Here is a 20,367-nt window from a genome sequence, read left to right as displayed (position 1 = left end):
TCTCTGTCACACGGAACCCTTACAGAACCGTAAAGGTGGCTGGGAGACTCCGTCATGCTGTGGAGGACACTGGGCCTGAGTCAGCTGGCCGCTAAGTGCAGGGGCAGAGATTTGACGCTTGAGGGGCTGACTTCAGAGCCTGGGCACATAATTAGCCACCCCTGGGTACGGCCTCTTTCTGGAACATCAACACTGAGGTCACATCCTCCAGTCTGCTGTTGGCGGAGATTCTCTGGAAAATGACAAGGCACCCAGAGCCAGGAACAGTATCTCAGGCCTTGGTCAGCAGTCAGGGAGGGAGGGGGTCTCCTTCCTTGCTCTGGGACAGGGTTTGGCAAGGGCCTGGGGGTCCAATCCAGCCTATCACCTGTGTTTGCGTGGCCTGTGAGCGAAGAGTGGCTTTTAAGTGGTTGGAAGAAAAACAAAAGAAGACTATTCCAGGGGAATGAAAATTACATAAACTTCAAGTTTCAGCGTCCATAAATAAAGTTTTATTGGCACAGGGCCATGTTCATTTGTTGTGCTGTTCTGCTCTGGCTGCCATAACAAAATGCCACAGACTGGGGGAGCTTCAGCAACAGACACGGATTTCTCACAGTTCTGGAAGCTGGAAGTCCAAGATCAAGGTGCCGGCAGACTCAGTGTCTGGTGAGGGCCCGAGTCCTAGTTCACAGTCGGGCTGTGTCCTCAAATGGCAGACAGCGAGCCTGCTGGGGTCTCATCATCTTCTTACAAGGGCACCAATCCCATCAGGGGGCCCCGGACTCACGACCTCGTCAAATCCTAATCACTTCCCAAAGGCCCCGCCTCCAAACACTATTGCACCGGGGGTCAGCACATGTGAATTTGGAGCCGGGGGGAGGGTGGTGGCGGGGGGGGGGGGTGTCACATTCAGACCACAGCACTTAGTCACATATTGTTCCCGACTGTGTTCATGCTACACGGCAGGGCCGGGGGGTTTCGACAGCGACCGCATTACCTGCACACCAGAAACATTTGCTCTCTAGTCCTTCGTACAAGAGGTTTGCAGAGCCCTGACCCAGGACGACACTGCTCGTCACCACGCCTCCTTAGACAGCCTGGCCTCCCTCCTGGAGAAACGAACCCCCCACCACCTGCCTGCTTCACATGAGCCTCCCCGTCCCACACCCTTCTCCGCCCTGTGCCCACACTTGCTTCTGGACCCAGGTCTGGGTCTTTACCTCTCTCTGTGTGGTGCTCAGCGCTGAGCCACAAGCATGCTCTTGGACTCTGTTATTTGTCTCTCGCATTTGGGGGCACGGTAGGGGGTTTGGTGTCTTTCAAGCCAACCCTGGGAGTCGGCTGGGGGTTTTCGTCTCATGAGATCACAACCTCCCCTCTGGGGATTGGACACGCTAATCCACGCTAAGAACCCCTATCCAGAAGGCAGACAGACCCGTTTCGGGGGCGGTGTGACCTCTAGGGGTCTGCTCATCCTCGTCCAAAACCTCACCACGAAGAGGCGAGCAACATCAGGGGGAGCCCTTGTTGACACGGGGGGCCACGTGTCCCCACGCGGCGAGTTATTGCTGGCACGTGCTCAGTAATGCCACCGCCATCCCACCTACACTCCCCACCTGTCACGCCATGTGGGAGAGGTCCCCCGGAGCCTTCGCAGCAATGCGAGCCTTCACGGTTGAAAAGCTCCCTGCATTTCTTTCCTGGGGGACGCCTCCCCAGGGAACATGCCGTGCAGAGTTCCCAAGCATTCAGGACAAGGCCAAGTCAAAACACCTGATTGAATTCAGGACTTGGCTCTGTGGTCTGTTGAAAGGATCCTCTCCCCAGAAGGCCCCAGAATGGGTGGACACAGGGCCACAGGCCCAGCTCGAGGTTTGAAAGGGCTCCACGATGACTCATGGAAGCCAGAGGGACAGTCTAGACAACGTTGCAGGGAAAGGGAAGCCCCAAGAGCGAGGTCCCTCCTGGCTCTGCCCAGCAGGGTTCTACCTGGTCCCTCTCCGATGCCTGGGGAACAGAGCAGGGAGGGAGGCCAGCAGGTGGGCGTGGGGACCCTGCCTGGCCCTCGGGGGTCAGCGGGACAGCTGTAGCTGTCCATAGGTGGTGGCACATATGCTCTCCCTTCACAGGGGCGTGCCGGGGGGTGGGGGTCTGAGTCTAGTTGTGTGGCTCAAATATCCCTGCCCCAAAGATGTTCCTGATGCAAGAGAAACCTAATTATTGCAGAATCTTCTTTTCTTTGTTCGCCCCCAGCAACACGTGTAAAGCTCCAATCAACATCAGCACAGACACAGCCCCAAACCGAACCCTGTCACCAATGGTTGTCTTTAGGTGGACAGGATGCTTGCCTAGGATGCTTAGGCATATGATGAAAAACATCTAGGGCGGGAGACCTGCCAAGATTGGGCAGGTAAGGGCCAGGGCGTCAATTTTTTAGGCTTTGTGGGCCAGGTGGTCTCGGCAGCAAGGCTGTGCGAAAGCCAGCAGAGACAGTGTGTGACTGGACGGGGATGGCTGTGTTCTAATAAAACTTTATTTACAGAAGCAGGTGGAGGGCTGGAGTGGGTCCTTGTAGTTTGTAGAACCCTGATCGATGACATAAAAAAAATAAAGGCGACGTCCACCATGAGATCAAGACAAATGTGTGGGCCCTCGTGAGGTCCACAGCATCTGCTTCGCAGGGGGCTGGGGCCTGTCCTGTGTGAACATTCTGCCAGGAAGGTCAGAGGTGACCCCACACTGCCTGCTGGCCGCACCCTGGCCCGCTGCTTGGCGGGGGTGCAGGGCTGGAGGGGAGGACGTACGGGGGCCCTGTGCGCCCCGAGTAATTATCCTGCTCTTACTTTGTTAGTAATTCTGATCTATCATCGGATCGCAGGCCTGATTAATCTGTTCCGGAATAAGCATGCAAAGCCGTCCTCCTGGCCGCTCTCTGCGATGCCGCTCGCCGGGGACAGCTGGCCGAGGGACACAGGCTGCTGCCTCCGATGCCGTACTATTTTTGGTTACTCTTTTTGCCTCATTTATTTTTGATGTGAGTTGCTCATACAGGCTGTACGTTCTCTTTCTCGCTCCTGCACCGAAATGAAATAAGCATAGTATTTTTAAACCCTGCTTGTGATGCTCCTGATTAGTGCGGAGGAGCGATGCACCTGGAGAGCGTCCTCCGCCGTGAGGCCACCTGCCCTCTCACGCCGGCAGAGCCTCTACCTGATGAAAACAAAAGCACAGAGATGCTACACCTCACTCTCCTGGACACGGTGACCTGCGCAGTCCCGGAGAAAAGGCTGGGCCTTCAAGGTCCTGCCCTGAAGTTGGACTTCGAATGGATGGGGTACAACGTGTCCTCTTAGTGGGGTGGATAGGGGAAGCGCCACTGGGGCGCCTGGGGGGCTCCCTCGGTTGGGTGTCCCACTCTTGATTTCTGCCCACTGGACATCCAGGTGAGAGGCTGGTGGTGTCCTCTCCTGCTCCTCAGTCCCTGGCCGGAGCGGTTTCTTCTCTTGTACCGCAGGGCCTTTGCAGGTGCTGTCTCTCTGCCTGGCACGCTCTTCCTTTGTGTCCCTGCTCAAACGTCACATCTCTAGAGGCAGTGTCCTGGAGCGCTCTCTCCAAAGTGACCCGTCTGTCACATGTCAGCGCATGCCTCTCCTTCGGAGCTCGTGATTGCTCACTTGGCTGTCTCCCAACTTGATGGCGAGCCCCCCGTGGCGGGACCGGGGCTGCCTCGTTCCCCGTGGAGACCCTCCTGCCAGGACAGGCTGAACGCACGAGGCATGTCCTGCTGCTCCGATCGGGCGGTGCTTTCCTTCTAGTTAACACAGACTCTCCGCGAGGCCGAACCGAGCAGGGTGGTGAGTGGTGGGGTGAGAGCACATCGTCTTCCAGCCGCTCCTCCGAGGGGCCGCCCGGTGCCACAGTGCAGCCTGCACGGGCCCTGGTCAGCATCTCGGGCTGTAGCCGGACTCGAGTCTCCACCAGGTCTGGACCCCCAGCAGGACGATGCTGGGTTCCTGAAGCGTGCGGAGAGCCGGGCGCCTCAGGGGCACGCGTGCACGGGCGTGAAGACACACGTATACACACGCGCGCACACATCCGCATCACCTCTGCCCCCTGCGCCTGTATCACCTCCATCACCTCCCCAACTCTGTCACCTCCACCTGCACCCCAGGCCGCTCCTCTTCCTCCAAGCCCTCTTGCTTCCAGTGTTCTACTCGTGGAGCCTTTCCCCTGAACGACCCTCCAGGACGCTTCTTTGCCCCTCCCCCCCCCCCCCCCCACCCCGCGAGCTTCAGCTCTGGCCGCCACCATGAGCCCCACGGCTAGCCGTGCCTCCATGTCACCCCTCTGCCCCGAGCAGAGGTTCCTACTCCCAGCTCTGTGGGCTCTGTCCACATGAGCGTCCCTTGGAACATTCCCTCTCTTGCCCATTTCCACCGCTGGCCTTGGGAGTGCCTGCCTGGACTATGGTCATTCCCCTGTCACCAGAGTCCCGTTCCTGCTGCCCACCCAGGGATCTATCACATCATGCCTTTCCCTAAAGGCCTCAATGGCTGCCCAGGGCCTTCTCTGTCAGGTCCAAGCACCTCAGCTTTGCATGCTGAACCACTCACGGCCAGCCCTGCCTACTTTTCCAGTCTTCTCTCTCCTCTCTGAACCTCCTGCACCCCTGACCTTGGGCCCACCTGCCTGCACCTCTTTCCTGGCACACCCGACCTTGGGGCCAACTGCTTGCCTCTTCCCTCATGCCCCTGTGCCCATGGCAGTCCCGTCCTTGTTCTTGCTGTTGCCTCGGGGGACCGCTACATCTCCCCATCTGCCGGGGCCTTCACCAGCCTCAGGGTCCAACGGTAGGTCCCCAGGCCTAGACGGGTCACCCCGCAGGATTTTCAGGGTTACCCTGGGGGTGGGAAACGGTGGGGAGGCAGCTTGCACTTTCCATTTCTAACTCGTGTACCATCTGCGTCCTCTTAGAGACCTACCTAGAGTCACACAACGCTAAGAGGCAAAGAGCTAGGACGGGTCTGCCTAACTGCAAAGCCAACACTCTGAATTACAACCTTATGCCATTTTGCCCCCAAATCCACGATGATTTCTGGAGAACGCTCCCTATAGTTTTCTCGTCTAAGTCTTCAACACTTGAATGCCAGCCCTGCCCCTGGGCACCCCCTCCCCAATAAGCGCCCTCTGCCCCGGAGCCTAAATCCAACAAGGGGATATATATATATATATATATATGGGGCTGATGCCCCAAGGCTTCCCCATCTCTTATATTCACCAGAGCAGGGGCAGGAGGGACTCCTCAGCTCGCCCTTGAGAACATGAGTAGCCTGCCTATGACCTAGGGGATGGGGTGACTGGAACACCCCCGAATCTCCAGAAGGCAAGCAAGGGCTCATCCCACATCCCCTAAGGCAGAGACAGTCAAAGTCTGCATGTCCTGATCACACTTGAGATTAAAAAAAAATGTGTTTTAAACGTTTATTTATTCTTGAAAGAGAGAGAGAGCAAGCAGGGGAGGGGCAGAGAGAAAGGGAGACACGGAATCTGAAGCAGACTCCAGGCTCTGAGCTGTCAGCACAGAGCCCGACGCGGGGCTCGAACTCACGGACCGTGAGATCATGACCTGAGCCAAAGTTGGACACTCAACCAACTGAGCCACCCAGCTGGCCCTTGAGATAGTTCTTGAGTCCAACATCTACCTACTTCTTTTCTAGTTATCTCCAAACTATGACAAGTAATGCTGGATTTCTCTTTATTGCAGGGGCAGCAAAATTCATTTCAAAATAAGCTTATTTAAAAAAAAAAAAAGCTTAAGGGAAAAATATAAACGCAGAAACGGGCCTGAAAGTGTGCACGTATATAACCCAAATCCTGAGGTGGCTGGCCAGTGGCTGAAGCGTGGGAAATCTTGCCAAAGAGAGACAGACAGAGAGCCGAGTGCGAGAGAGTGTCTCTGACATCCCGGCAAAATCTCATCCCAGCAGTCCCAGGAGAGGGCGTGTGGACTCCACAGCAGAAGCCCAGGGCGAATGTGAGTTCCAGGACATCGTGCGGTTCTCGCTTCCCTTTGAAACTAATTTTACATCCCCTTTTGGGAAACTGTGTCAGGGAAACTTACAGGAAGTTTATCAAGAGAATCTAGGGAGAGACCAGAACACCCCCCCCCCCCCGCCCCCTGCACCGCCCCGGCGGACGGCGTGTTCCAGGCCAGCCCTGGTGAGAAGCTCGGGGAGGGGGGTGTAGGCACGGGAAGCAGAAAGCAGATCTGAAGGGGTGTGTGCACGTGTGTGCACACACACTCACACATACATGCACACACATGGGCCCACGCCACCCAGTAGCCAAGTGGCCCGTAGCCTGCTGGTGCTTGGGTACCCAGAGATGCCGGGAAAAGGCCTCGCCTTCCAGAGGCCAGACACTCCACCCCGCGCAGACCAGACGGGTAGTGCTGACCTTCCCACGTGTAGAAGGCACTGATGTCCCAGGCCACCCCGTGGGCAGCCTCCTTCTGCTCTAAAAAGCAGATGCCAACGGGGAAGGTAAAGACCGAGGGCCCAGGGTCCCCACAGGGGTGTGGGGTGGCCAGAAGGACTTGAGAAGCACACGATGCCACCTAGACCCTCGGGCTCTTCTTCAGGGGAAGTGCACATTCAGCCACGGCGCATTTCAAACAGACTCAGCGTGTCCCACACTTCTGGAGGGAGGCAGAGGGGGGTTGGATGTGCTCCTACCTCCCTGGGGATGAAGCACACCCAGGGGCGCTGTTGCTTTCTTCCTTCTGGGCCCTGGCCAAGGCCAATTTCCTGTCTCTACAGCTCCAGCTGCACCCGCTCCCAGAGGAATGGCAGGGCTGCCCCAGTGCCTCCCTCGGGGAAGCCAGACCATGATGGAGGCCACAGGCATCTCCCCACGAGGCAGCCCAAGGCCTGAGTTCCCAAGGGGCAGCCCCTCCTGGGTGGGAGTTACACGCAGCATGAGATCATGGGGCTGCGCAAGGAGGGTTCTCACCAATTCTGGTGTCAGGACCAGCCGATCTGGTCCTTCCGAGAGGAGAGGCTCTTAAAGATTATGCACGGGGAACACGGGAGATCTGTCCCTGGTGCTGGCAGTCCTGCAAGGGGTGGGGGCGGCGGGGGGTGCAGCTTCCTACAGCAGGACCAGACTAGGGGGTCATTTCCCTTGCAAAACCCAAGCCCTGCCCTTCACGCCAAGTAGAAAGCCTGCAGGTCTCAATGGCTCCCCTCCAGGATTCCCTCCTCACCGGTGCTAGAGTGGGGATCCGGGGTGAGGCAGCGGCCCCCTTGGGGGTGGCCGGGCAACCCACAGGCTGCACCGAGCTAAGGACACCCTATGGCCATCACGGCCGTAGCATCTCCAGCCCCTCTCGGCCGCGGCTGCAGCTGCAGGGTTGCGAGGACCTGGCTGGCGCGTCCACCTCTCAGCAGGGTAATCAATGAATCAAGGGGCTGCTCAAGGTAGGGGAGGGGCCCGGAGGCCCCCCCCCCCCCCCCAGCCCCGTCCCCTGCGATGGCAAGAGTAACGGTGTTGCACAGTGTCCTTGGGAGGGCCTGGCTTCCCCCTCTCTTTTGGGGGCATCCATGATAAGAGACCATAAAGAAAACATCTCTCACAAACGGCTCAAGTCCTAACTGAGCGGAGGCAGGAAAACAGAGTTCCAGGAACGGGAAGGAAACAGGCAATTCTGCCCGTGGTTACAGCCATGAGCACTGATTACTGCGTCTCAGAGCCTGACTCAGCAGTCAGAGCAGCTGACACAGGAGGGAGCCGAGGTGGCAAACACCAATGGATGGAGCTGCTCCAAGCTTCCCGGCACAGGGGTGCGTTTTAACCGCTTACACCCCAGGACGGGAGGAGGAGGGACCCCAGCTTCCTGGTGTTCCCAGATGGGCAATTTCACAGTCTGTCCACATGAAGTGGCCACGCTGGCATTGTCTTGTGTTCCCAAGCAGTCCCTGGGCACCGGGCCCTCCCCCAGGTGGGGCTGAGGTCTCTTCCCCTCTGGAGCCCTGCAGGAAGCCACCCCCTGTGCAGCCTGCTTGGGGAGCAGCGGCTGTTGCCATCTTGCTCACTGATGTGAGTTTCTGCAGCAACATCGGAGGTGGGGAGGCTGGTCCTGGGCTGTGGGGACCGGAGCCACCTACTCTGGGCCAGCCCCGCACTGGGACACTCTGGCCATCGTGTCCAGCCAGTCCCCCTCCCTTGTGCTTAGCACAGTGCCCGGCGCAGCTCCAGGCTGGCTGTCTGCACCGACCGTGTGCCGATGTGACACACAGTGGGGGTCGGATCCCTGGAAGGTAGCTCTTAACCTCACTCTCAGGTACATCTCGATAGTGACCCTTGGAAGTTGGGGGCCAGATCCTGGTTCCAGCTGCAGAGGGGAAGCAGGATCCTGAGAAGCAGAATTCTGGCTGAGCAGCATGTCTGACAGATCCAGGGCCCCCTCACAGGCTGGCATCCTGAAAAGGGGGTTTACCTGAGTGCCTCCCATCCACCGTCAATGAGACACAGGGCCCTGTCTTACCTGCTCACCTTGTCACCCTCAGGTCAGCTCTAGAAGGAGGGCCTGGGCTTCCCACAGCCTCTCCGGGCTGCTGAGCCAAACCTGATTGGCGGGGGTGGGGGGTGGGTGGGTAGGGGTGGGGGGTGGGGGGTGTGGTTCTGCCTTCCAAGTAAGCCCGCAGATGCGGCTGGGGAAGACCCCATTCTTGACAGCATGAAGCCCTAGTTCCGGTGTAACCGTGGGCCTTTGACACAACCCCCTCTCCCCCGTGCCCCCACTCCGGGGTCCTCGTGAACTCTCACCCCCGGCCAGCAACACCTGACATGTGATCTTCGCCAAGGGGAAAATAAACAGGAGGCTAGAAAGAAAGTCATAGAACCCTCTGTAGGGCACTGGGGATGCGGTTGGACATCGGGGGCAGAACCCCACTGCAGCAGGTTGAGGTGTGTACCCGCCCCCCCCACCCCAAAAAGGTCAAAGTATTAATTCCAGAGTATGATCTTATATGACAACAGGGTCTTTGCAGATGTAATTAAGGTAGGGATCCAGTGATGAGGTCACTCTGGATTGGGAGGGTGGGGGGAGCCCTTAATCCAGTGACAGGTGTCTTTGTAAGAAGAGAAGATTCAGACACAGAAAGAAGGAGATGCGAAGGTGGGGGCAGATGACACATCTAGAAACCTGGGATCGTCACTGGCAGCACCAGGGGCTGGGAGACAGGCCTGGAGCAGGAGCTTCCTTGGGGCCTCCAAAGGGAATGAGCCCTGCCCACACCCTGGTTTCAGACTTCTAGCTTTCAGATCTTCGAGAGAGTAAATACGGCTATTTTGAGCCTCCATGTTTGTGGTAATTTGTTCTGGGAGCCCTAGGAAACTGACATACCCACCACCGAACCCTTTAAGCCTTGCGATCTCAGTAGGCTGTACGGGAGGCAGAGGAACAGCCTTCTCTTGGGGGAGGGGAGACCACCTGGGGGGGGGGGCGCTGGAGCCCCGTGTCCCCAGCCCTGGCTTAGCTCCACACCCTGGTCAGGAGTGGGGCGGGGAGTCTACAGGGATATTTCTGCAGCTCTCCCTGCATTAGCATCTGTGAGCAGCCTCCTGGGGCTCTCCCCGCTCTCCAGGGGGCTGTAGGAATAAATAACAAATGGTTTCAAAGAGGATTACGGTCCTAGCACCACATGACGAAGGCATGGAAGATTAATATCTTGCCCATGCAGCACCACACTAGCAATTTGAAAGCCAGCTTTAGCCCAGCACATCCATTAAAGGCTCTGCTGAATTAAGAGCTACGCAAAAGACAGTCACCAGGCGCCGTGCCTTGGTGATCATAATTCACAGGGAAAAATAGTTTCAAATGAGAATACCCGTTGTTGGTGAGGCTACGATGAAGCTACTCCATTCAGATGTTGCTACTTTGGGCTACACGGCACAATCTTCTAGTGAAACAACCGGGGTAATACAGATCTATATAGCCTGGGATCCAGAAATCCTACTTCTAAATATATCCTAGAGGTTCAGGAGAGCAAATAAACCTAGACACACACAAACCTCACTACAGCCGCTAACCCCCTAAGGAAATGATGTTTAAGTGAATGATGGAAACCCAATAGGGTGTAACGCAGTCACTGGCAGTGAGCGTCCCCCATAATTGGGTGAGGAGTGTGGAGAGCTCCCAGGTCTCCGCTGGCAGAAGGGAAAGCAGACAGGTGACAGGGGAGGGGCCCCTCTTCCCAGCCACCCTGTTGCTGCTTCAGATTCAGTCCCCTTTCTGGTGAGGACGGCCTGTGTGCACAACGCAGGGAAAGGCTCCGGTGGCAGCCTGGGAATCCCACAGGGTCGGGGGTGGGGGTGGTGCTCTGCCAGGGCCAGTTCTCACCTCCTCGTCAATGGAGCTGGAGCAAGGGTGGCCAGCTGGGGGCCGGGCGGCGCCTTCCTGGGGTTTCCCTGTATGCTGACCTGGACCAGGGATCCCGATGACCCTAGACCAGGAGTGAGGCCAGGGGTGTGCACCTGCCCCGTCACGAGGTTGGTCTGGGACACAGGATCGGGAGTCCTCTGAGGTCATATCCTAGCTCCGTCCTCTGGTTGCATGACCCGAGGGAGGCATGGTGCCTGTTCTCCCCCGTGAGGCGCAGAGAATCATATTACCCAATCCTGGGGTGGCTGGAGGATTAAGAGCAAATGCGTGCCAGGTTTAACCAGGGGACTGACAAAGAGCAGGGCTGTTCTTGGACAAAGGCAGCTCTGGTACAAATAATGACAGTGACAGCGATCATTGCTGCCATCATCCTCACCATTAACCCCATCGCATGACCACCATCACTATCTTCATAACCACCATCCCCATTACCACCGCCATCATCCCCATCACCATCCCCATCCCCACTGTTATCCCCACCATCACCCCATCACCCCCATCATCATCCTCCCCATCACCACCATCATCATTCCCATTACCACTGCCATCTCCACCATCACCCTCATCATCATCCTCCCCATCACCACCATCACCATCCCCATCGCCACTGTTATCCCCACCATCACCCCATCACCCCCATCATCATCCTCCCCATCACCACCATCATCACCCCCATCACCACTGCCATCCCCACCATCACCCCCATTATCGTCCTCCCCATCACCACCATCGCCATCCCCATCACCACTGTTATCCCCACCATCATCCCCATCACCCCCATCACCATCCTCCCCATCACCACCATCACCAGCCCCATCGCCACTGCCATCCCCACCATCACCCCCATCGTCATCCTCCCCATCACCACCATCACCATCCTCCCCATCACCACCATCGCCATCCCCATCACCGCTGTTTTCCCCACCATCACCCCCATCCCCACCGCCATCCTCCCCATCACCACCATCACCATCCCCATCGCCACTGTTATCCCCACCATCACCCCCATCCCCACCGCCATCCCCACTATCACCATCACCACCACCATCATCCCCATCATCCCCATGTCACCATCAACATCATCTTCCAACATCCAGATGAAGTGCCAGCTCTTTCTCACAGCACGACAAAAGGCGGTCAGCTATTCAGGTCCCCCCCCCCCCCCAACTGCCGGGCCCTCAACTCCCCTGCAAATCTGCTGGTGGGGCCATGGCCTTCTCTACCTGCCACCTGGGACCACTCAATCCGGATGCCCTGGGACAGTGTCTGCAGTTAGGAGGAATTATCTCCGCATAATTAAGTGGCTTGGCTGTAAAAACACGAGGGGCATCCTGGCCGCTGGGCACTGAACATGCGGTCTGTTCCGGGAGGCTGAGGGGCTGCAGGACAGAGGCCGTTGGTTCACACGCCAGGCGGCAGGGAGGCTGTGGCCATCAGCCGGTGCTGCCGGCCCCAGGACCGCAGCTGTCTCAGCACGCAGGTTCAGTCCCCACGTGCCACCGTCTCTGGCTGGGTGCCAGGCCCAGAGGCCGTGGCTGCCCTGACCCCCCCTGGGGCACTGCCTGGTGTTCAGGGTGTGCCAGGATCGTGCCCTGGATCCGGTGGCGGGTAAGACACTTCCAGGGAGGATCTGCTGGCGGGTAGCCAGTATGGGGGAGAAGAAACGAGGGAGCCTGCAGTGGGGGTGGCCTCTGCCCGCCCCCAGGGAGCCCAGGCTTGGTCCCATGGTTTCAGCTTAAGGACCCAGAGCCCATGAGGTGGGGAGTGTGCTGCAGCTCAGCTCCTCCAAGTGGGGCCTCTGGAGGTTCCTGGGGTGGAGGAGTGGGCAGAAGGGGAGCCCCAAAAGCAGTCCTGGTGGAGGGCAGTGCCAGGGCGGGAGGCGCGACTTCATTCCTGAGCCACGGGGAACTCACGGACTCATCTGGACGGTGGCATTTACCTGTCTCTGCAGCTCTGAGCCCTGGGCACGGACGCCGTGAGGGAGTCGGGTGGTGAGTCTGGCCTCCGAGGCACGGAGTGTGCTGCTTCAAGGGACTGTGGGCACTCGGGAGACTGTGAGGTCAGCCCGGGGCAGGCGAGTGCGCTTGGGGCCCGTGTGGGGGGAGTGGGGGGCGATGCCCTGGCACCAGGCAATTTCACCAACACATAGAGGGAAACGAGCATTTCCCTGGAGAACGAGGCACAGGCTGTCTGGCTCAGGAAGCGGGAAGGCCTGGGCTGGGGTTGCAAGAGTAGCCCCCATGATGGGTGGGCCCCTCCTCTAAGGACGGTCCAATGCATGGAGCGGGGTCCCAGGGACCATGGCACAGGTTCGGTTTCTGCCCAGAGGGTTCCCTTCTCTGACCGTTCTAGGTCCATGGGCCACGCTTTTGCACCTGTGCCCAGCTCGGCAGAGGGTGCCTCCAGCTGGGCGAACGGGAGCTCCACGTGCCATTGTCCACCCTGCCCTGCCTTCTGGGAGTGTCCACTGTTCCTGACGGTCGCTGACAGCCTGCTTCTGGCACGTCCCCCCTGAGGGCTGAGCCGGGGGCTGCAGCGGTGATGACACAGACATGCCCTGTCCTCGCGGGCACACGGTCTAGGAGGGCCCAGACACCAGCCACAATGGCCGCTATGGAGTGCAGAGGCATACAGGAGGCTAGCGAGGCGGCTCAGGGACCCAACACAGGTCAGCGGTCAGGAGCCAACAGGTAGGATTCCTCCCCGAGCCTTGGTTCCTTCTTCCTAAAATGGGGTCGCTGGACTACAGGGCACCAGACTGAGGGGCCTGAAGGGACTTTGCTGACGCCCACTGGCTGGAGAAGCAATGCCGAGTGAAATAAAGCCCTGTATTAGTTAAAGTGCCTGCTCACACTGGGGCTGTGTTAGAGACCAGGGATTCTGCCCGAGCGGGGGGACAGGTGCCCTCGTCTCTGTGAGGGGCTGGGGGAAGGGCCCCCTGGCTTGTGATGCCTTTGCGTGCAGAGTGCTGGGTGAGAGCCTGGGCTGCACCTGCCGCCCCCTCTCCTACTGTTCACACAGGCTGCTACCCTGGGACCCACGTGGGCATACCATGGGGCCCAGCCAGGCCCTCACACCCATACAGCCCAGCAGGTGGCTGGGCACCTCCAGCGGTTACCATGGTTACCAGCCTGCAGGAGGGTAGGGAGAAACCCTCTTTTCTGCAGCCCTCCCAGGGGCACTCTGTGGGCTTTGCCAGAACCTTCTAAGCATGGGTGAGATGCAGCCTGGGCTGTGTGAATGTGCGTGTTTGGGAAGGTGGTAGTACCTGAGGGACCCTCAAGGCAGGGCTGGGGGCGCTCATGGGACCTGGTCAGCTTCCCTCTCCCCACGCTGTATGAATGACCCAGCTCAGCCCCACAGAAGAGTCAGGAAACATCTTCTAAAGATGAGCAGCCCCCTAGACGCTTCCTCGTTTGGCCCAGTGTCCTTTCCCTGAGGTCATGCCAGTACCTCTCGCTGTCCCTGCACTTTTTTTTTTTTAAGTTTCTTTATTTATTTTGAAAGAGAGTGAGTGAGTGGGGGGGGGGGGGGGCGGCGGCGCAGAGAGAGAGAGGGAGAGAGAGACAACCCCAAGCAGGCTCTGTACTGTCAGCCCAGAGCCTGATGTGGGGCTTGAACTCATGAACCGTGAGATCATGACCTGAGTGGAAAACGAGAGCCGGGCACTTAACCAACTGAGCCCCCCAGGCACCCCGTCCCTGATCTTTCTGTATGCAGCTCTCCCTGCCCAGAATGGTGCCCCGTCCTATGTCCCCCTGACACTCTGGCTTCAGCCTCACGTCTCTTCCTGACCACATAGGATGCACGCTGTCTGGTGGCACCTGCCCGGCCTGAAGACACTTCTGTTGTGGCCCAAGGGGCACCCACGTGTCCCGGACCCCACATCTTCTCCCCCAGCCGATGTGGCCTCATCCACACCTTTTTGGGACAGCGAAGGAACGGGTAACTTCCCGGCACAGGCCGTACCTGCACAGAGCTGGGGTTGGGAGCACGACATCTCCTACAGGCAAGCACAGCTGCTCGGGCTGTGACATCAGGCCTGGGATGGTTGACGCATCTCATCCAAACAATCCTTTTGTTAGGACAGTGGGTGCACGTCCCCCAGCAGATGCCCCGCGCGCCCTGGTGGCTTCTCCTAAACCCATCTTTCAGCATGAAGGGGAAGCACAGTGAGGGGGCAACCCGGTGCCTCCAAAGTGCCCTGGCCGGGGCAGCTGGGACCCCCTACTCCCCACCCCCCAGTCACCCCTGGCTCCCTTCTCCAACAGGTGTAAACGGGGAGGGGTCTGCTGCTCCAGGAAAGTCAAAGCTTGCCTGTGGCCCTGAAGAAAGGTGGCCGTTTTGGGTTGGGATTTGCAATTCTGTTCTGGGTATCATGTGTCCTTTGTAGGAGCAAAGGGACAGAGATGGCTCCGGGCCTCCTGTCCCTGACACCTGAACACCGCCTGGCCAGGGTGACTAAAAATACCTTCTTCTCATTGAGAGGGAAAGGCAATACCCCGGGGCTGGGGGGACGGGGAGAAGAAGCCAGGAGCAGAGGTGGGAGACAGGCTACCAAGATGGGGGAGGCGAGATGCCACAGGGTGAGACCAGAGGGACAGAGCCCGCTCCTCTGTAGAGCCTGGCTTCCATCAGACAAGTGCACGGACCGTCAGCATCCCCAACCAACCAACATGCCGAGAGGACCACGACGCTACTGACAATGACACCCTGTCACGCTTGTCAAGATAAAAGCAGGATTTGAGGTCACAGATGACACAGGTGTAGCAGGTCACTCCTGGAGAAGTGGACTTCACGCATTCCTGAGACTCGAGGAAGCCCCAGGGTGCCCTTGGCATCGGAGCCTCCAATGACCGAAGCTTCCCTGTGAGCTGCCTTAGGGAGAAGCGAGAGCCGCAAGTTCACCGATAAACACAACAAGCTGGGAGTGTCTCTCAAAGTGAGGTCTCAGAACCCCTGGACCAGTGCTGGCGAAAGATGGAGCCTCATCAGGACCCTCGGGGGACTGTTTTCGGGTGCCCCTCCCTGCGGTTCTGGCGTGTGCGCCCATGGCCCTTGGCACCTCTGGAGCCCTGGGACCCCCGGAGCCCCCTGCTTCCCTGCTCTGCAGTCACACTGTGTGCACAGCTACCAGTGAAGCTGGAGAATCAGAATCTCCTTGCTCGTGCCTTCTAGTATAGCCGATTTTCTTCCATCTAGAAGGGGCGGGAAGGGCACTGTTCCCAGGGAGGCCCTGCCACCACAGAGCGTTCAGGAAAGCATGGCTCGCAGGCAGAATTCTAGATCCTTCTGCCCTTGGCTGCATCTGACAGCTTGTGGGTATCAGGGCTGGAGTTTGCTCCGAAGGATCCCCCAGCTGCCGAGGGAACATGGAAACATGCCGCGGTGAAGGGGAGTGGGTACGCTCAGACAGCGGCTCAGTAGCCCCCCCCAGTGCCCACTGCAAGGGTGGGCGGGCGTGCAGACAGGCGCCGGGCAGACTGGCCTGGCCATCCAGGAGGCCTGAGGTAAGGGAGGACAGGGCGAGGTGCGTCCCTCCATTCACAGAGAGGCTCTTCTCTGCAATGGCAACGGGACCGCACCCCCTCCCCATGGAAGTGGCCGGCTGGGCCCGTTCTGAGCAGCCCTGGGGGGGATCATGAAGTCACTCAAAAGGGGACCCGAGTCACTGCTCAAGCCTTCCAGGGAGCCCCCTGGGCTCCAGGTAGGGCGATCATTTGGACCCCGTCTGTGACTAGAAGTGGAAGGTGGCAGGGTAGCCGATGTTGACCGGATACCCTGCTAGGAGACATGTATCGTCCCTATGCTTTTACTCACATAGTCTCGTTTTGCCAGTCCGGAAAGAGAGTGAAGCCAGATGGCTGAGAAGGCGAGAGCCAGAGACTGAGGGAGATGCGGAGCTAACTTCCCACCAGGGTCCACGGGCCAGACTGGTGACCGAGGGCCCTGTGGACAAGACCTGGTATTTAGGGGTCTTTATGTGCTCGGTATTTATGTGCTCGTTTACTGGGGAAACTGGCCTAGTGACGAACACTTTGCTGCTCTGTCTTGAACTCGGGGCAGGGATCTGAGAAGTAGGGCATTGCCTAGCTTTCAGCCTCCAGGAAGATGACTGCCCAGCAGCCAGGGCCCAAGATCTCCGTGGAGAAAATGACCAAACTGAGTCTGCAGCATGGGTATGAAGCTGGAGGAGATAGTCCCCCCTTTCCGCTTCTTCTCTTGCCCCAATCTTATTTTATCTGTGCCCCACAAGACATCGAGAGCCAACTCTGCAGGTGCCTGTGTGCTGGGGTGAGAGAGAAGCAGGCTGGCTGCAAGGGGGAGGGCAAGGGAGGCAGGGGCCAGGGATGTGGGCAAGACAGGTGTTGGGGGACTGGCTGTGCTACGAGGGACACACACAAGCCCGCACGCATGCCAAGGTCTCCAGGGTTAAGTACGTGGTGATGATTTGGCAGAGCAGGGAGAGCCTCCTGAGACCACATCCTGTGGGGCTATGAGTTAGAAAGCTGGGTGTGGCTGTGGGGCACCCTCATGGCTGGGGGGCACTGGGCCCAGAGCTCATCCTGGAGATACAGGGAGAGGGAGGCCAGCTCTCAGCTGAGCCCCACAGGAAGTGGTAAAGTGTAAGAAGACACGGCAGCTGTTCACGCCCACCCAGCAGGGAGACTCTCCTTCCTACCTGCCAAGGGCAGGCTGAACGGAAGCCTCAAGCTACCCCACAGAGACAGTATGACCAGGTGGGTCACCATCTGGTCCCAGGGGTGCTCTCTCTCCTGGGGAGGCCCTGTTCCCTCTTCCTCCCCTGAAGTGGCTGAGCCAAGAGAGGTCGGCCAAGGACCACCTCTGTTCACAGAGTGCTCCAGAGAAAGGCAGGACCTGGAGTGAATGGAGGGCAGAGTGTGTTAGGCTCCCCTTTGTGAAAAGGGTGGGTTTCCATGTCCCTTGGGAGCTGGGATTGAACCCTGACCCTGCTGTGGATCTGAGATCCATCTGTGTGTGTGCGGCGCACGGGGCGGGGGGGGGGGGGGGGGGGACGGCGGGGATTTCCGGCATTTCCGGAGCTTGCTGGGAAGGGGGAGGGGTGGTACCTGTCTCAGAGTCTTGGCACAGCAGGAACAGAATCAAGGTTTCCTTAGGAGATAGGAGGCTGGGTCAGTCTTTCTACCCTTCTGTGCCTCAGTTTCCCCATCCTGGCTAACCAGCCCACCTTGTAGGGTGATTTACAAAGATCTGTCACAGAGCAAGGTCCAAAGTGCAGGCCCAGGATGACCTAAGACTCTTCTCTCTTTTCATCTTGCCAGGTGCCTTGGCCCCTTGCCTTCTCTTTGATGACCTCTTTGGAACCATGGCGCCCTGGCTCTGGGGACCTGCCAGGCCAAGCAGGATGGTATCACTAGAATTCTCTGTGGTTGATGACATTCCCCCCCCCGCCCCCCACAACAGCTCCCCAGTGACTCAGACACACCCCAGGGCACTGGTTTCCTCTATACATGTCAGCAACATCTCAGAGTGGCCTAACCAAAGGGCAGCTGAATCCAATGGTTGGGCACATCACAAGGTGCTGGCTTCTTCCGATTGGGAGAGCGGAAGACGACCTGGGCTTCCATTAGTGGGGTGTGAAGGGTCTGGATCCACCCCTGCCCTCAGTGACCTTGGAGAAGTCTGCCTCTGGGCTTCCGTGGACTCCCTTAGGGGGGAAGATGGCCAAGACCTTTCGCCTCTATGAGGTGAGACCCCCTGGCTGCTGGGAGAGGGGATGGAGGGAGGCTCGGTGTTTCTGGCCCCCACACCTTCAGAGATTGTCTTCCCCAAGTGCCACCTGCAGCGGCCACTGCCCTGCCCTGTTATTCAGGGACTCCAGGAGATCACTCTTCTCTGTGACCTTTGGTGACATGAAGGTCACTGAGAATGTCGTCAAGGACTAAACACGTGCTGCTTTCAGCCGGAGTCCCCGGAAACGAAACGCGTGACACAGGTTCCAACAAAGAGGAGGCCTTCCTTCGCCACTCTGAGGTGCCTGGTTGCCTTGGACCCAGCACCAACTAACAGAAAGTCTGGAGGAGCGCCCCCCCCCCACTCCCTCTGAGCCCCTACCGGAAACTGCCAAATCAAAACTTGTGCCACTCACTTCCTCCTGAATCATTTGGAGATCGTTGGCAAAGAAAGCCAGCCTCTCAGGCTGTCCCCGTCCACGGAGCTCACTCGTCCCTCAGGCTCCCAGAGCGCACGGCCGGCTGGGACCCTCGCAAGGCAAGAAGCGTTATCCCGTTTCACCACACCTGTGGTGTGCAATTCCTTTTGTGCCCAATTCTTCCCAACCAGGCTCCACATTCAGACCCAAAGGGTTTTGAGCACAAGACCTGGGCTTCACATTTTTCATAAACCCCCTCCCATCCCCCACGGCCTGGCTCAGTCCTGGGGGGGTGCCGAGGAGTGTCTACAGAGTCTGGCAACTGGCAGGGGAGAGAGAAACACAACAGCTGAACCTCAGTTGTATACGGGAGGCCTCCCCCGGGGTTGCTTTCCAGGCAGGAACGAGCTGCAGCCCAAACACCATCACGGCCACTGAGGCTGGGTGTGGATCTGGAGCGTTCCCATGGACGCAACCTGGGGAGCCAATGCCCTCTGGGCCCCTCACTGAGACAGCACATGGGCAGGAGCCCAGGAACTGCACATAAGCCTGGCTCTGCAGGTGGATGCTTTTCCAAGCAACAACCAGGAGGGCAGATGGGACTCTCCACACGCAGGTCCCCCAACCCTGCAATGTGTTAGCAGAGTGGGAGCTTGCTCTTGGCACTGGAAGGGGGATGGCATTTTTGAGGAGGAGGAGAAGTTGCAGAGAAAGAAGAAACCCCGAAACGACAGACCCTGGGACAGCTGTGGCCTGAACTTGGTGTTCTCACTCCTCGGATGTGGATGTATTAATTTCCATAAATGCTAATAGCCCATTTCACCAAGAGCTATTACTTATGTCATCTCCCCTTGGATGCGGTTCAACACAGGACAGACAAATGAGGGGGAGAGAAGGCAGCCCCCACTGGCGGGTCCCCTGCTCCCCACCCATGTCCCCACCAGGCAGCTCGGGTCTCTTTCCTAAGGTGGCCCTTGTAACTAACTGCAGGGTCAAGACCCCCAGCCTTCAGCCCCGCAGCCGAGTTCTGTCAGGCCAGGAGGCAAAGAAAGTTACCAACCCCGAAAATGCTGAATCACAAAGTGAGGCTGAGCAGGAAAGTGGGGGTGGGGTGGGGAGGGAGATGGTGGCCAGGGAGGAAGGCAGGAAAGGGTGCTAAGGGGCTTCCCACCTGGAGCCCCCCAGGATGCTCTAGGTGAAGCGCAGTCCCCCCACGGGATCCCCCAGGATAAGCGCCAGGAGGAGCGGAGCCAGGGTGTGACTGGGTGGGAGGGTGGCAAGGTGGGCAGGTACTCTGGCTGCTGCTACCGCAGCACGAAACGGTGCAGCTTCTGGGTCTCTGCATCCTGCGGGAGCAGCAGCAGGTAGGGAGGTAGGGAAAGAAGAGAAGCTGAAGATGGGGAAGGGGCTTAGGCACGGGGTGGAGTGGGGTGGGGTGGGGTTGCGTGTGTAGGTAGCCCGAGGAACTGGTGCAGAAAGGAAGTGCCAAGGACCTGGGGACCTGCAAGGTGGGGGGAGAGCGCCCACTGGGAGAGATGTAGGGGCTGGGAGCAGACTGGATGGGAGGATGGGGACAAGGATCGGGAGAGAGAGGCAGGATGAGCCTTCAGAAGCAATAAGGAGGAGAGATGGGGAGGTCCGTGGCCAGGCGCGCTCGGATGGGGCTGCGCAGAGGCCGCGGGAAGGGATGGGAAGGAAGGCTGGGGGCAGGGGGAGGCGAGGCTGCAGGAAGGGGAGGGGGCAGAGGTGGGGAGGAGGGCACCCGGACGAGGGGAGGGATGAAGTTTGGGGCAGGGGTCGGGGATGG

The 20,367-nt window shown here is 58.7% G+C and overlaps 1 protein-coding gene across 1 annotated transcript in view; it reads right to left on the bottom strand.

The window, feature by feature from the left end:
• The window catches only part of KCNAB2 (potassium voltage-gated channel subfamily A regulatory beta subunit 2), an 84,811-nt gene that overhangs the window by 64,124 nt on the left and 320 nt on the right, over nucleotides 1-20,367 (bottom strand). The gene's annotated exons all lie outside the window — the stretch shown is intronic.

This window comes from Panthera leo, chromosome C1 (assembly GCF_018350215.1).
Source record: "Panthera leo isolate Ple1 chromosome C1, P.leo_Ple1_pat1.1, whole genome shotgun sequence".
In the NCBI taxonomy this organism is placed as follows: Eukaryota; Metazoa; Chordata; class Mammalia; order Carnivora; family Felidae; genus Panthera; species Panthera leo.
The sequence above is the reverse complement of the archived record's forward strand: the minus strand, read 5'-3'. Positions and strand labels throughout refer to the sequence as shown.